General features: G+C 42.7%; 1 long non-coding RNA gene across 1 annotated transcript in view; it reads right to left on the bottom strand.

Moving 5' to 3' along the window:
- Positions 1-4,105: 4,105 nt before the first annotated feature.
- The window catches only part of LOC129145517 (uncharacterized), a 49,886-nt gene continuing 40,048 nt past the window's right edge, over positions 4,106-13,943 (bottom strand). Inside the window, exon 3 of the long non-coding RNA XR_008551207.1 lies at positions 4,106-4,130. This is a non-coding gene — a long non-coding RNA (uncharacterized LOC129145517). The remainder of the gene's footprint in view (positions 4,131-13,943) is intronic.

The following is a 13,943-nucleotide window of genomic DNA, read 5'->3' as shown; positions in this document are numbered from 1 at the left end:
TGTATAAATAAATAAGTAAATTTAAAAAAAAAATGAAAGAAAATGCATACATTGTGCAAAAATGAAAAATGATGTAAAAAATATAAAAAATAAACTACTCTTAAAACTTGGGAATTATTTTTCTTTTTAATAATATGAATTAGCATATCTATCTCTGTGATGACCTCTCTGTTCTTGAGTGAAAGAGCAAGGGAGAGTTGTAAGCACTACACTGAGCACTGAGAATTGGGCCCCCCTTGTGACTTAAATTCATGCTGAAGTTCAAATGAGTCCTGTAGGACAGTTATAGAACCTAAAGGGGGGCAGAGGCCTACCGACAGGATAGGAAGAATAAGAACCTAGCTGGGGTCTCTGAAGATAATTGCGTCAATGTTACAACTGACCATAAATACTGCTTTCTTCTCGGTGTTCTGTGTTCCCATCTCGGGAATGATGTTTCTCCCAGTAACAATAACCTATGTGTGTACATGCTCCTAGACATACATGAAGACATAAATGATGTGAGACTGTGAACAGCGCAAAGCGAGCTCCACATGGACATGTGCTGAGGTCTGAGTACTCCCTTGGTGCCAGGCCCAGGTCTTGGACAGAAAGGAGGATGGGAGCAGGCGCATGCTGACCACTTTACCATGTAGATCAGCTGTGGCTCTCACTTCAGACAGCTCGAGCTTTTAAACACAGAAATACGCTGAGGGCAGGGAGGAAACACAGCAGTGAGCTGCCTAAAAATGTTCCTTGGACTTGATCTGGCTTTGATTTGGCTCCAGCGCCTAATCACTGTTGTTCAGTGGGTGAGCAAAGGCCCCTGATCTACTCACACTGCTGGTCCGACTTAGATCTAGCAGCTGTTGTGGTTGCCTCGGAACCTGCCCCCTGTTACAGGGAATGAGAGAGTACACAGTCTCTGGGGAATGACACTTGCCGTGTGACCTTGAGCCAGCCCCTCAGTGTGTCAAATGTCAGTGTTCTCACTTGCTGTTCAACCCAGTATCTGACCCACAGGAGTATTTAATAAATACTGGTTGTCACGTTTATCAAAGTGAAAAGGTCCAGATACTTCAGATGTGCTACTTACAGCTTGGCTTTATCTGAGCTTAATTATAAAGGCTTGCTTTTTTCTTATTACTTCCAAATCATTGACACACTGTGGCTCCACCCAGAGAAAGTGGTGACCACTTCATCCTCGATGAACTACTGTTAGAAGATGCACTACATTCTGATGCAGATGACGAACATGCTGTACTTGAACAAACCAACTTGAATTAATAGCAGCTGTTCTGTTCTCAGCAACTATTATGCAATTTACCCTTGCCTCGGGCTCCTTTAAAAATGGAAATACTGCGCTTAAGCACTGGGAAAAATATCATTTAATGAAGAATCGAAATTTAATCTAAAACATGGGAAAGAAGTCAAAATACCCATGCTTCAAGAACTGGGTATAGTATTTCCCCAGGTTGAAAGGCTCTTTTTTAAAAATTGAGAAATTAAAGATCCATCACATGTTTAATGTCCCTGGTAATCAAACCAAATTATATTTTATCATGATTAGACCTAAAGTGTATTTTAATCTATAGTCTCGTATGCATTCTAAATCTAAACGAGTGTTATCATTTCATTCATTTCTCCCCAAACAAACAAAAGCCTATGTAAGAAGCAGCATCATGTCGACCTTTGTGATCTGCTAAAATGGGGCCAAATTCCTTGATTTTGCTTGTCAAAGCCTTAAACATGCTCTGGGGGGAGTCAGAGGTGGAATGTGAGGGGCAAATCTAGTCCCCTCATCTGCCAGTTGCTGTAATTTGTCTGTTTCTAATGTCATCACAAGATGATGCCAGCACAGTCAATGTGCAACTTGAGAGGCTCAGTCCAGGACAGACCACACAGGTGACGGGATCCACCATCCAGAGTGGAGACACCAGACCAAGCTACCACGGCTACACCATTATGCCATGGAGATGTATAATTGCACTTTATGATGTTTGCACGACAACAAAATCATCAAACACCACATTGCTCACAATATACCTGTTATAAAGCGTCATGTGACAGCTCCCTGAATTCTGGATGAGGCTTCCTCCAACAAGGCCCTCGTATCCTCTGAATGGGCTATGTTTCCTGAACTTCTGGCCCCTAGAAGAGGATTTAATCTGCAGCATGTATCTCCCTGAGCCTCTCTACCTTCCTCTTTATGTCCCCTTCATTTCCATTGTTCTTTTTTCTTTTTAACTCATTTTTCACCCTCATGCTCCCACTGAATCTTCCTAAAACATGAGCTGGCCCTGAGTGTCTCATGTTGAGGGCTCATTTGCAGTCTTGGGCCTGAGACAGGCATCTGGCCCCATGTCCTCCATAGCTCTGCTAGAGAAGAAGGTAACTATGGAAGGAGCTGGGATATGGGCAAACTGGGGACTAATGTGGTTTTCTTTTTAATTTCCATGTATGTTGTGGGCACACAGAAACTCATCTTGCCCCTCAAGAATTAAGATCCTGGGCCTCCCCAGTGGCACAGCAGTTGAGCCCTGGGTTGAGAAGCTGCCCGCAGCATCTGCAGCACCGGTTCCATCCCCAGCCACCAGGTGAGGGTCCCACATGGCACACAGACCTCTCCTGCTGCCCGCTGCTCCCCTCAGCAGTGTACTTTGTCAGTCTGCCTGCTCTATTTTCAGCTCCGGCTCCGATGAATTCTCTCACCCTCCCATGCTTCTGACTGTACCCAGTGCTTGTATAAATAAATAAATAAATCTTAAAAAAAATAATTAAGATCCTGCCAATGCCACTATATGCTATAAGTTATTGGGATCCATACCTGCCACAGCCACTCAGCTTTGGCCTAATCCTCAAAGGTCATTTACTGCTTCCAGTCCTCAGATGCTTCACAAACAACCTTCTGGCATCTCAGCGCTAGGAAGACCATTTCCCATTTCTCCTAATTCTTGTCCTCTTTCTGTTTTCCACCCAGACTGAGAGATTAGGAGAATGAAGGGTGTCCCACCCCACATTTAAAAAAAAATAGTGTTCCTTTGACTTTCTCTTATATGGAAAAGAATCTGGAGTTTTAAATTCATGAATCAACAGGTTATTTTATCGTTCCAAACGCTAAATTTGAAATTTTACTACTAAGAACATTATAAGTTCACTCATTTTTCACAATCGGCACTTTGGCACTCCAATCTAGTGCTTCCCACTTGACAGGGCCCCCCAGAGATGTGCCACAGGAGGGCAGGATGTTCTTGATGTCAACCTCAAAGGTAGCACTTTGAACATCCCTAACTTCCTCTTAGTAACACTCAATAGATCTATTATTCATTAGCTTATCTAAACCTTTCCTTGAAGCTCTTTATATTTTCAACCTCTGATAGAGTCATATTTCTCAGAAGATAATTAGGTATGAAGGTAGTTTCGACCATTATGGAGAGTCCTTAACTGAGTAATTTCATCGTGGGGCTCTCACAGAGTCTGATAATGCCTCAAAGTGTCAGGAAGCCTGAAGACCCTGTCATTAGGCTCTTTCTGGGCCTTCTTTACTCCATGAAGAGAACCATCCATGCCCACCTTTTCCATTCTTGAGAGCAAGTCCTTTATCAGCTCCCACTTTTGACCTACCTCCAACTGTTCCTCACAGCCAAAGACATCAAAACTTCTAATATTAAATACTGATACCAAAGACATTAAAATACAATATTGAAAAGAATGATTCCTTGCTATTTTTGTCTCGCTAGAGTGGTCATTGAATTTGACTTGATGTTCCAATTTAATTGCTATGAAAACATCTCCACCATAAAGACTTCATTCATCTCAACAAAGGCTCCGGGACTCTACTTTGTGTGAACTTGTTTCATTTTACTCTTTAATATTAACAGGGCACTTTTATTTTCTATCCCTTTGAATTTTTTATTTTAATTACCACATGACTGTTTTTGTACATGAAAGGAAATTGGAAACCAGGCTGAAAACTCTATTTTTTTTTCAGTAGCAGCAAATGGGATGTGCGTCCTTACGCTAACACAAGTATATTGCATTATGTTTGATGTGAATAGAGTCCTTTAAGAGAGTGATAATCTAATACTAAGGATTAATTGTATGCAGAAACTCACATTTAACAAAGTGCTCTTCTGGTCCTGATCTCAACCCTGCAAAAAGGTAGGGTCCACAGAATGATGGTCATTTTGCAGATAAGGCAATAAGGAAAGTGCTCAGAAACATTCACAGACAGCCCCTTTCTCTGGTCATGGTACTATGATGCCATCAAATCGGGTAGATCTAAACTGCCTAAGGTGTCTACACCAACATGACCTTAGTGTTACAAACACTTGACCTTACACAAATGGCCACAGATCAGTGCAGGTGAAATAGGTGAAATCTGAATTAGGCCTGTGGATTGTTCTAACATCAATTCCCTGTCATATTGTGCTATAGTCACGCAAAACATTAAAATGGGGGGAGGGGTTGGGTGAAGGACCGTTCTGTATTATGTTTTATGCCTTTTGTGTGTTTACAATTATTCCATTATAAATTCAAAAAACTTGATTTTAGTTAAGTCTAATTTCTCAGAGACTTCCTATATTTCACAGTTTAATTTTAATTAAAATTAAAAAAGTTTAATTTTTTATTTTATTTTTTTCGCCAAACAATGACTCTTGATAAGGGCACCAGTAAGACTGACCCACCTACTCCAGTTAGATCTCATCTTAACTATATCTTAATTATATCTGCAATGACCCTATTTCCAAATATGGTTACATTCTGAAGTTAAAAGGATTAGGAGTTGAACATAATCTTCTGGGGAGACAGAGAAGAAGAGGCATAAAGAGGGCCCTGCACACAGGGAAAAGGCCCTGCAGCAGAGGCATAGAGAAGAGTGATATCTGTACAAGCTGAGAAGCACCAAGCACCACCAGCAATCCCAGAAGCTAAGAGAACAGCTTGCAGCAGGGGCTACCCTAGACACTTCAGAGGGAGCAGCGCCCTGCTGACACCTTGGTTTCAGACTTCCAGCCTCCAGAACTGTGGAAGAAACTTTCTACTGTTTTCAGTCATAAAACCACAACAGAATAATAGACCCAGTCATCAATTTCACACACACACACACACACACACACACACACACACACACACACACACACACACAGATGCATTGTGCCAATACATGAGGGAAATCATGGCAACTTTTGTCCTACTTAAGTTATTTCCTACTGATGATTCTAAAATTATTAAGGCAATGAACTCCCCTAATTAATTCCATGAAATACAATGGAAAATTATTTTTTAAAGTTTGAGCAATGAGGGACATAAGATAGGATCTAAAAAAGGGCCATGTGTAAATTACGCACCTGGGGGTTTAATGGTTGAAGCTGCCCAGGAGTCGCCCCGTGAGGGGGCTGCCAGCAGCACTGGGATGGAACAAAGCTCACGCAGCATGAGCAAGGCCATCACCCATTTACATCCAGACTGTCCAGGAAACACCCACAGTATCACTATTGTCAGTGTGAGGTGCCCTTGCTAAAGAGGAACATCAGTCAGCAGAAGCTGAAACCAAAGAGAATGACAAGATGCTCACTAAGACGAACTGGTGAGGAAATATTTAATCTAAAGAAATAGAAATGTGAACAGGGCTTTGGAGCTGTCTTCTTGCATTTCAGGGTTGTCATAGGGAAGGAAGATTAAATCAATCTGCAGAAGTTAAAGCTTAGTTTGATGAAGGAAATTAGACAACAAACCTCTTGGTTCTACATAAAGACTGAGTGTCTGTTAAGACTTGCCTGCTTCAAATATGTTCCCTAATGGCCTCTACATTGCTGAAGTCCCGCCACTCATGTTACCCCTTCAGGATAAAGGTAGATTTGCCAGGGCATTCCTTATCGCCAAAAGGGATTACACCTCAAACCATTAATTCCTATTCACATATTTGCACAAGTTAGTTTCACAAACCAGCTATGAGAGCAGAAAGACCCTAAAGGAAGAGATAACTCAACAAACCTGCAGGGCAAGTGCATTGAGGGGAGAGTATTGGGAGGAAGAGACACATTCAATAAGGAGAGTCCATGGAAGGTTCTTCTTCAAAGTCCTGTTTGCAGCCAAGAGGGGCTTTTGCCACATACTCTCCCATTACAAGATGAGCTGCTTTCTAAAGAATGCCTTGACTTCACACACACACACACACACCACAAACACACACACACACACTGGGGGAAATCTAAATAAGACCTGTGGATTGTTACAAGGTTAATTTCCTGCTGGTGATAATGTGTGATAGCCAAGCAAGACATATCATTGGGGGAAAATGGGTGAAGGCTATATAGGACCTCTCTGTACAAAGTTTTATAACTGTTGTGAATCTATAACTACTTCAAAATAACAAGTAATTTTTAAACACTGGACTTTAACTAAATCTAATTTTTATATTTTCTTTGTTTTTAAGCAGAATGTTTACAAAATTGTTTGACCATCTATAGGCTCAAGTAACAAGTTACACTTGCCAATATATCTGGTGTCAAAACAGATCATTGTATAGCCCCAGCCTCTCGCCTGCTCCCTTTTCTGCTCCCTCCTCACACCTGCCCTGGGCCACAGGTCTTCAGTAGGAGGGAAGACAAAGAGAGAGAAGAGGGGAATGAGTCAAGCAGAGAAGGACAGCAAGTAGAGAGGGAAGACAGAAAAGAGAAAGGAGAGAAGCAAGCTAGGGAGGAAGGGAGAAGAAAAGCCAGCATTTGTCATTCAAGAAGATAAACATTTTACAGCCCAGCTTGACTGTGTCAAGAACACTTGTGTTTTAATAGTATGCCTGCAAGCTTTCAAAACAAGTGTTTACCTGTCACAATAAACAGTTATGAGTGAGGAACACAAAACAGAGAGAACCAGAAGCTGGCAGGCTGCCAGGCTGCCTCGTGCAGCTTAGCACCGAGCTTGTCATTCAGCAACTGCAGTCAGCTTCTCTGCTGTCTCCACAAGGATCTCTCACAGATGGTGGTGCCTCTGGGTTCAGGGGAGGCCATTTAAGGCCAGAGGGAGCTGACGGACCAGGTCCTTAAAGGACCCAGGCAGAGGCCCAAAGAGTGTCAAGGAGCCCAAGAGAAGAAAACCCCAGAGACTTCTGGAAATACCCTTTGTGGAGAGCTGTCACATAAAATGTCACATACTCCCTCCCCTCCCACTTCTTTATCTTTATATCACACTCACACGTTAGGTAACCAAATAGCGAGGGCCTCTGCTTACTTATAATTTACTGCTGGGAGCTGTCTGTCTCATAAAAACTAACTTTTATGGAGTACTTAATACTATATAAAGAGCTTTCTTACCCATCTGTTTCAGTTAATCCTCACAATAAACTCTTGAGATTTGCTGGGCAATATCATTTTGAAGAAACCAGACAAGTCACTTCACCTTGAGTCTCAAAGCCCAACATCTAGTAAACAGCCACGTGAGAATGCAGATGTGTGAACATGTGGCTCAAACTGCCTGTGGTTCTCAAACCTGGGTGTGTGGAGGAACTGCCTTGCTCTGACAATTTAAAAGGCAGATCCGGGCTTCTCTGGTGGCGCAAGGGGTTAAGCAGCAACCTAAGCCCTTATTTAAATGAGGCCAGCTATGAGTGAGACCATCCAGTATTTTTCTTTTTCTTTCTGGCTTATTTCGCTGAGCATGATCCCTTCCAGCGCCATCCATGTTGCTGCAAATTGCATGTGTTTATCTTTTTTGAATGCTGAGTAATATTCCATGGTGTATATGTACCACATCTTCTTGATCCAGTCATCTATTTTTGGGCATTTGGGCTGTTTTCAAAGCTTAGCTATTGTAAACAGTGCTGCTATAAACCTAGGGGTGCAGGTGTTCTTTGGAATTGATGTTTCTGTGTCCTTTGAGTAAATACCTAGGAGTGGAATTGCTGGATCATATGGAAGCTCTATGTTTAGTAGGTCCAGAAATCTTAAATAAGGGACCAGGAAAATGAATAACTATAAGAAAGTGAAAATCAAAATCAACAAAAAACTATGAACCAGAGACACTTTTTGGGGGTGGGGGGTGGGAGGGGAGGGATTGGGGTCAGAATGGGGGGGTTGCAATTGTATGGAGAATATAAAAATAAAATTTATTATTTAAAAAAAAATAAATGACGCCAGGAGGCTAAAGAGAGAATGCCCACAGATGGGCAATCAGCAAACAACAGGACCTAATACACCTGTATCTCCCCTGAGAAGTGATGGTGCTTCTCCTCCCCAGCAGGAAGAAGAAGGTCCCCCAGAAACTGGGTAGGGGTCTGCAGACTTGTATCTGGGGACATGCATATGGATCTCATCATGACATACACTTTCCAATCTTCCCCTTTTCTGTAGTTTATTTCCACTGCGGCACGAGTTCGATCCCTGGCCAGGGAGCTACCCACATGGCACAGCAGACCTCTCCTGATTCATCTGCTCCCCTCAGCAGTATTTCAGTCAATCTGCCTGTTTCATTTCCCACTCTGTCTCTGGTGAATCCTCTCACCCCCCGCACCTCTGGCCTGTATCCCAGTTCTTGTATGCATGAATACATAAATCTTTTTTAAAAAAATAAAAGACAGACCCCTGCACCTTTCTCTTAGGGCTCTTGAGTCTATAGCTGTGGGCTGTGATCCAGGTATCAGCATATTTCATCATTCAGGAAGCTGACCAAGAGCCAGGTCGTCAAGGAAAGACAGTGTGAGAACAGCATCCTCTAGAACCTGGGACCCTGAGAGGAACAGCCCATAACCTAGCTGTGAATTCCACCCCCCAGAGCTGAATGCTGGACACGGAAGAAACATCCAGCCCCAGGGGCTACTGAGCATGTGAGATGTGGCTTGTCACATGTGTTGAAATGTTAGATTAAATAAAATACAGCACTAAAATTAATTCAGTTCTTTGCTTTTAAAATATATTTCCCAGACAATTTGAATTTACTTTTGAGGTCTGCTGCTAGGTCCAACAGCTTCCCACAGTCTGAGGATCCTTTCACGGGGAACCAACACTAGGACGACTATTAGCAGGATCATTATTATTGTCTCCACAGACAGTGAGAAGGGGAGGGGATAGGAAAGGGAAGGGGTCAAGAAAAACTGGGTATTTGTTGTTGTGCTAGGAACAAATTAAATAAAGCATATAGAGTAGTTAGTAATTCCTAGAACACTGTATGTGCTCAATAAGTGTTGGTTATGTTATGAAAACTAATAGATAAAACCCTTATTTAAATGAGGCCAGGAGGCTAAAGAGAGAATGCCCACAGATGGGCAATCCGCAGACTACAGGACCTAATACTCCTGTATCTCCCCTGAGAAGTGATGGTGCTTCTCCTCCCCAGCAGGAGGAAGAAGGTCCCCCAGAAACTGAGTAGGAGTCTGCAGACCTGTATCTGTGGACATGCATATGGATCTCATCATGACGTACACTTTCCAATCTTCCCCTTTTCTGTAGTTTATTTCCAAATAAACCCATTTTGTTGTTGGAATAATGGATTGTTTTTGTTTGAAGTCAGGCATTGTTGTTACCCCAGGGGCAAGAAAAAACATGTCCTTGACATTTTAGTTGTGAAAATACAATATTATTTCATTATTATTATTGTGGTCATTATAAGTTTTTGTTATTTGTTGAAAGAATAAAATGCTAAAAACAACATTACAACTGTATCATTTACTAAACAATCTAAGCAAATCATTTTGCTTCCCTCAACTCTGCCTCATTATCTGTTCATAGTGATGAGGACATGTGTTTACAGGTCTCTGAAAGAGTCAAAGAGGACATGTATTTAAAATAGGTGTCTGGATCTCAGTAATTAATACCCTGATTCTTCCCTTCCTCCATATCTCTCAGTGACAAATTTAGTGTCAAGTATCAATTACCTGCTCACCACTATAAGTCCCTTTCTGGGTCAGAGGAAACTCAGGGAACCCTCAGCCTGGGAACTGCCCAGCATCTCATACACACAGACCTCCCTGCTCAGACCTCACCCACTCTCAGGTGGTGACAGCCTGGAACTATCCCATGAAGCATTCCACTCTTCTGCCTGCCTCCATTCCTACCGTGAAAATCCCATTGCCTAAATTTGCCTACACAGGAGTCTTGTTCAGTTCTTTCCAGATCTCCCTGGAAACTAAATTTGGTTCCAAAACATCACCTAAGTGCCTCCTTCTTGCTGCAGCTCAATCAGAGTCTGAACACCCCATCCAAGCTGCACCTTCCTGCCTCTGGCCCCTGCCCCCAGGGCGTAGTGCTGAGAATGTTTGACTTTACTTGCAGCACTTTTAGGATTGGTTTTCTTAAAGGGCTGCACTAGGTGATTTGCAAATCTTTGATAAACAATTCAAAGATAATTCTATGAAAGTCCTAGGGAGTTTGCATTGTGCTTCCTAGCAAGAGCAACTCACTGTATAGTTGGCCTTGGTAGAGCTCAACATCCAGAAACTAACACAGACTAAATAAACCAACAGGCATGGGTCAAAGGTCAGTGCCTTTGTCATTTGCACAAGTGGCACCAGCCCTGTGCTAGACAGCTCTGCTCCAGGTCATGCAGGAATACAGTTCGAATAGTTTAAGCCTCATAGAAGTCCTGCTTTCAGGAAAGCACTTGAGTTATAGAGCCTGAAGAATAGAAGGCACTCTTTGTTCTTTACTGAATAAGCTGCTAATGAATAGGAGAAACCACTGAATTTGGAGCAATAGAACAGAACAATTAAGTGTTGGGTGATTCCATCATGTTGCACACTGAACAATACTTAGAAACAGAGAAAACCCTGGTGCACACATACATATTTTAAGGAATGTGAGTAGTTTGTTACAAAGAATGTACAAAGCAGCCAATGTTGCTTTGCTCAGCACATCACTCCCATCCACTTGTACCATGACAGGCATCTTTCAATCAACACTGGAATGACAAGGAGACACTTCCCATGTGGCCTCTGGCCCACTAAGCCCCCAGCCATTACTGGATGTCATTGAATACTCCTATTTGGCTGCAGGAGGTCCTGAAATGTACCAGACATGGGGCATCAAATATCTTCATCATGCCAGGCTCTGTCACCTAGCCTTGAGCACCAGCAAGTTGGAGTTCTCTAGCCCAGTGCAGGGGAGGAGAGATAGGCTGTGAGTACATATTACAAGTGAAGTAAGGGATTTTTCCAATATCTCTGTTGAAACGCAAGTTGCCAGAATCTATAAATCTCAGTCTTTGGGGTTGAAATCACAATGGTACAGGATTCATATGTGAAATTCAAAGAAGGAGAGAGAAAGGGGCTGACCTGGTAGCAGTTCTGGCACTAAGTCCGGTGGCCTTGGGCAATCACATCACCACTGTGCATACCACTTTCCTTGCCTGTATCTACATTTCTTCTCTGGATTTTGTAGGCCCATGAACCAGTGAATTATTATTCACGTTGCTATTTATGATCCCCCCGTACTCCAACCACCCCTTGGACTAATTCAGAAGAACTGGACGCATTTAGAAGATGTATCTGTTGTCATTCAATAGAATTTATGTGCTTGTCTCTGAGTGCAACTAAGGCAGAGATGAATAAGCTTTGGGGGCCATATCCTGGAAGTTGGCACAGAGTCAGGGCTGCTGACAGAAGGCTGAAGACAAAAGCAGAGAAATAAGACTCTATCTGGGTGATACAAGGGAGGATCAGAAAACATCTGACCTAATTCCTGCATCTACATGGACAAAACAGGGCTTGGTCAATAGCAAAGGGGTTTGACACAGCCTACTGGAAACATTAGAAACCTAGTGTTAGCGGGCCTCCCCTGGTGGCGCAGGCGGTTGAGCCCAGCACTGTGAAGCTCTCCACAGCCTCTGTAGAGTCAGTTGGATCCCGGCCAGCTGGAGAAGGTCCCACATGGCGTGGCAGACCTCGCCTGTGTCGCCCGCTGCTCTCCTCAGCAGTATATTTCGTCAGTCTGCCTGTTCTGCTCCCCACTCTGTCTCTGGTGAATCCTCTCACCCTCCCATGCATCTGGCCTGTACCCCGGTTCTTGTGTAAATAAATAAATAAATCTTAAAAAAAGAAAAAAAACATAGTGTTAGCTCTGCCCAGGTGTTAACCAATGCACTGTCCTACGTTAACTCTTCAGCCTCACACGTGCTGTGAAATTTTCTGATGAATCTTAAAGGAAAATATTTCCCCATAGGTTGTTACTATGCTGGGGAAAGAGGCTGTGGAACTTATCCCATTCCAATAGCAATTCTGATAAACTTTCTCCTACACAGTGTGAAATTCTAATCAAGGTCTAGGAGGCTAGATTCATTAATTTTAACGAGTCACTGGAACAGTCTAAAGAAGAACCCTGGCTAATAAGGCCTTGCCAGAGTAAGATGTCATGCATCCTTCCAAGCAGGAAAAACACATCCTCGGAAAACTAAAAGCAAAAAAAAAAATTACATGACATGTTAAGGTCAAATTGGGGTGGGGGAGGCACTTTGGAATCTCTGTTTTTCTCAAGTCACAATTTACAATCTACATTTCAAGGTCAATTGAACTACTTGATGGCCAATTTAGGGACAAGGAAAGAGCTACATGAAGAATTATAAATGGGCACAAGGGTTCTGACACCAAGCAGACCCTCAAAGCCACACTCCACTGAGTCTGTAATGATCTCAGGTCATTCCCAAAAGTGCAGGTCAAAGGGGCTCTGTGAGCATGGGCACCGTTGATTTAGCACCAGACTGGTGACATCCATTTTGCTCACTCTGTGGGCGGACTTCCAGTGTGGCAACTTGGCACTAATGAGCTGTGAGGGGGGAAATTGGGATTTAAAGTGTTTGTAGAAATCTGATCCTTCTCTGACAGCTGGGGGCTCCCTTTTCAATTCTGAAACAGTCATCCTGTTTTTGAAATGACACCAGATATTAGGGTGGCAGAGATGAGGCTAGACTTGGGCAGATGCATTTGTGGGAAAGATGGCTTCGCAGCCACTGCCTGAGAGGCACGGTCACCACTGAGATTTGGGGTCAGCTGAGGAGTCACCTGGGGGAAGAGATTAGACGAAAGTATCTGAGGAAGCAGAAGAGAGAATTAGTCCATGTGTGGTTTTCACTGATAATAGTTAAGGGGTACCCCGACCTTTGGGATTGGAAAGGAAAAAGATCTTTCTCCAAAGCAAGACTAAATGCCTACATGGGTGTGCAAATATGAATTCATTTAGCTAGATTCATCTGGGTGCTGAATAGAAATCATTGAGTTCTGTCTTTGCAAAATTTGTCTTGAGATTATAAATTGTTGTATTAATTGTCCCCACATGTTTGAAGACTAGCTGCTTTGGATCAGCAAGGACATTTATCAGAAGTGCAGATCCCCAAAGCCCCATTACCAAAGATTTGAATTTAGTCAGTCATTAGTAGTTCAATCCTCACACTGTGTAGCTGGGAAAACAGTCGTCGTAGAAAATACATTTAACTTTCATAACTCTCATTAATTCTTCTTGAGAAAGCAAGGTACAGAGGCAAGGGAGATGATGTAGCTGGTTCCAGGCTGGGCCATGAGCCGAAGCGAGGTGCTCATGGGCCAGCTCATTGTTCCATCCTATGCCAGCTCATTTTTTTGTGAGCATTCAGAGGACTTCTCCCTCTTAAATCTTCTGCTTGTCTAGCTGAGACACCCAGCTTCTTGAATATCATACAGTCGGCCCCTGAGCCAGGTTTAACACCACATACTCATGTGCATTAAACCCCACAGTTCGATCCCACACTTCATCAAGGTGTATGCTCAGCCACGATGCTCACACATGCCCCTAATACATTGTGACACCCTATTACTACAGCACCTTTATGAGCTTCAAGGGAAATTACATTTTAAATTATAGCATACAAGTATAATGGAAAATCTAATTGTAGCAATGACAGTTTATTTATCAATCATTTATCATTTTGATTTATAAGGTGCCCAACTTGATTTAAAGGTAGCTAATGTTTAAAAATCTCAAGGTACCCATATAACCAAATAC

Source organism: Talpa occidentalis, unplaced genomic scaffold (genome assembly GCF_014898055.3).
Source record: "Talpa occidentalis isolate TD23 unplaced genomic scaffold, MPIMG_talOcc4v2.1 talOcc4.12, whole genome shotgun sequence".
Lineage (NCBI taxonomy): Eukaryota > Metazoa > Chordata > Mammalia > Eulipotyphla > Talpidae > Talpa > Talpa occidentalis.
This window is presented reverse-complemented; position numbering and strand designations above follow the sequence as displayed.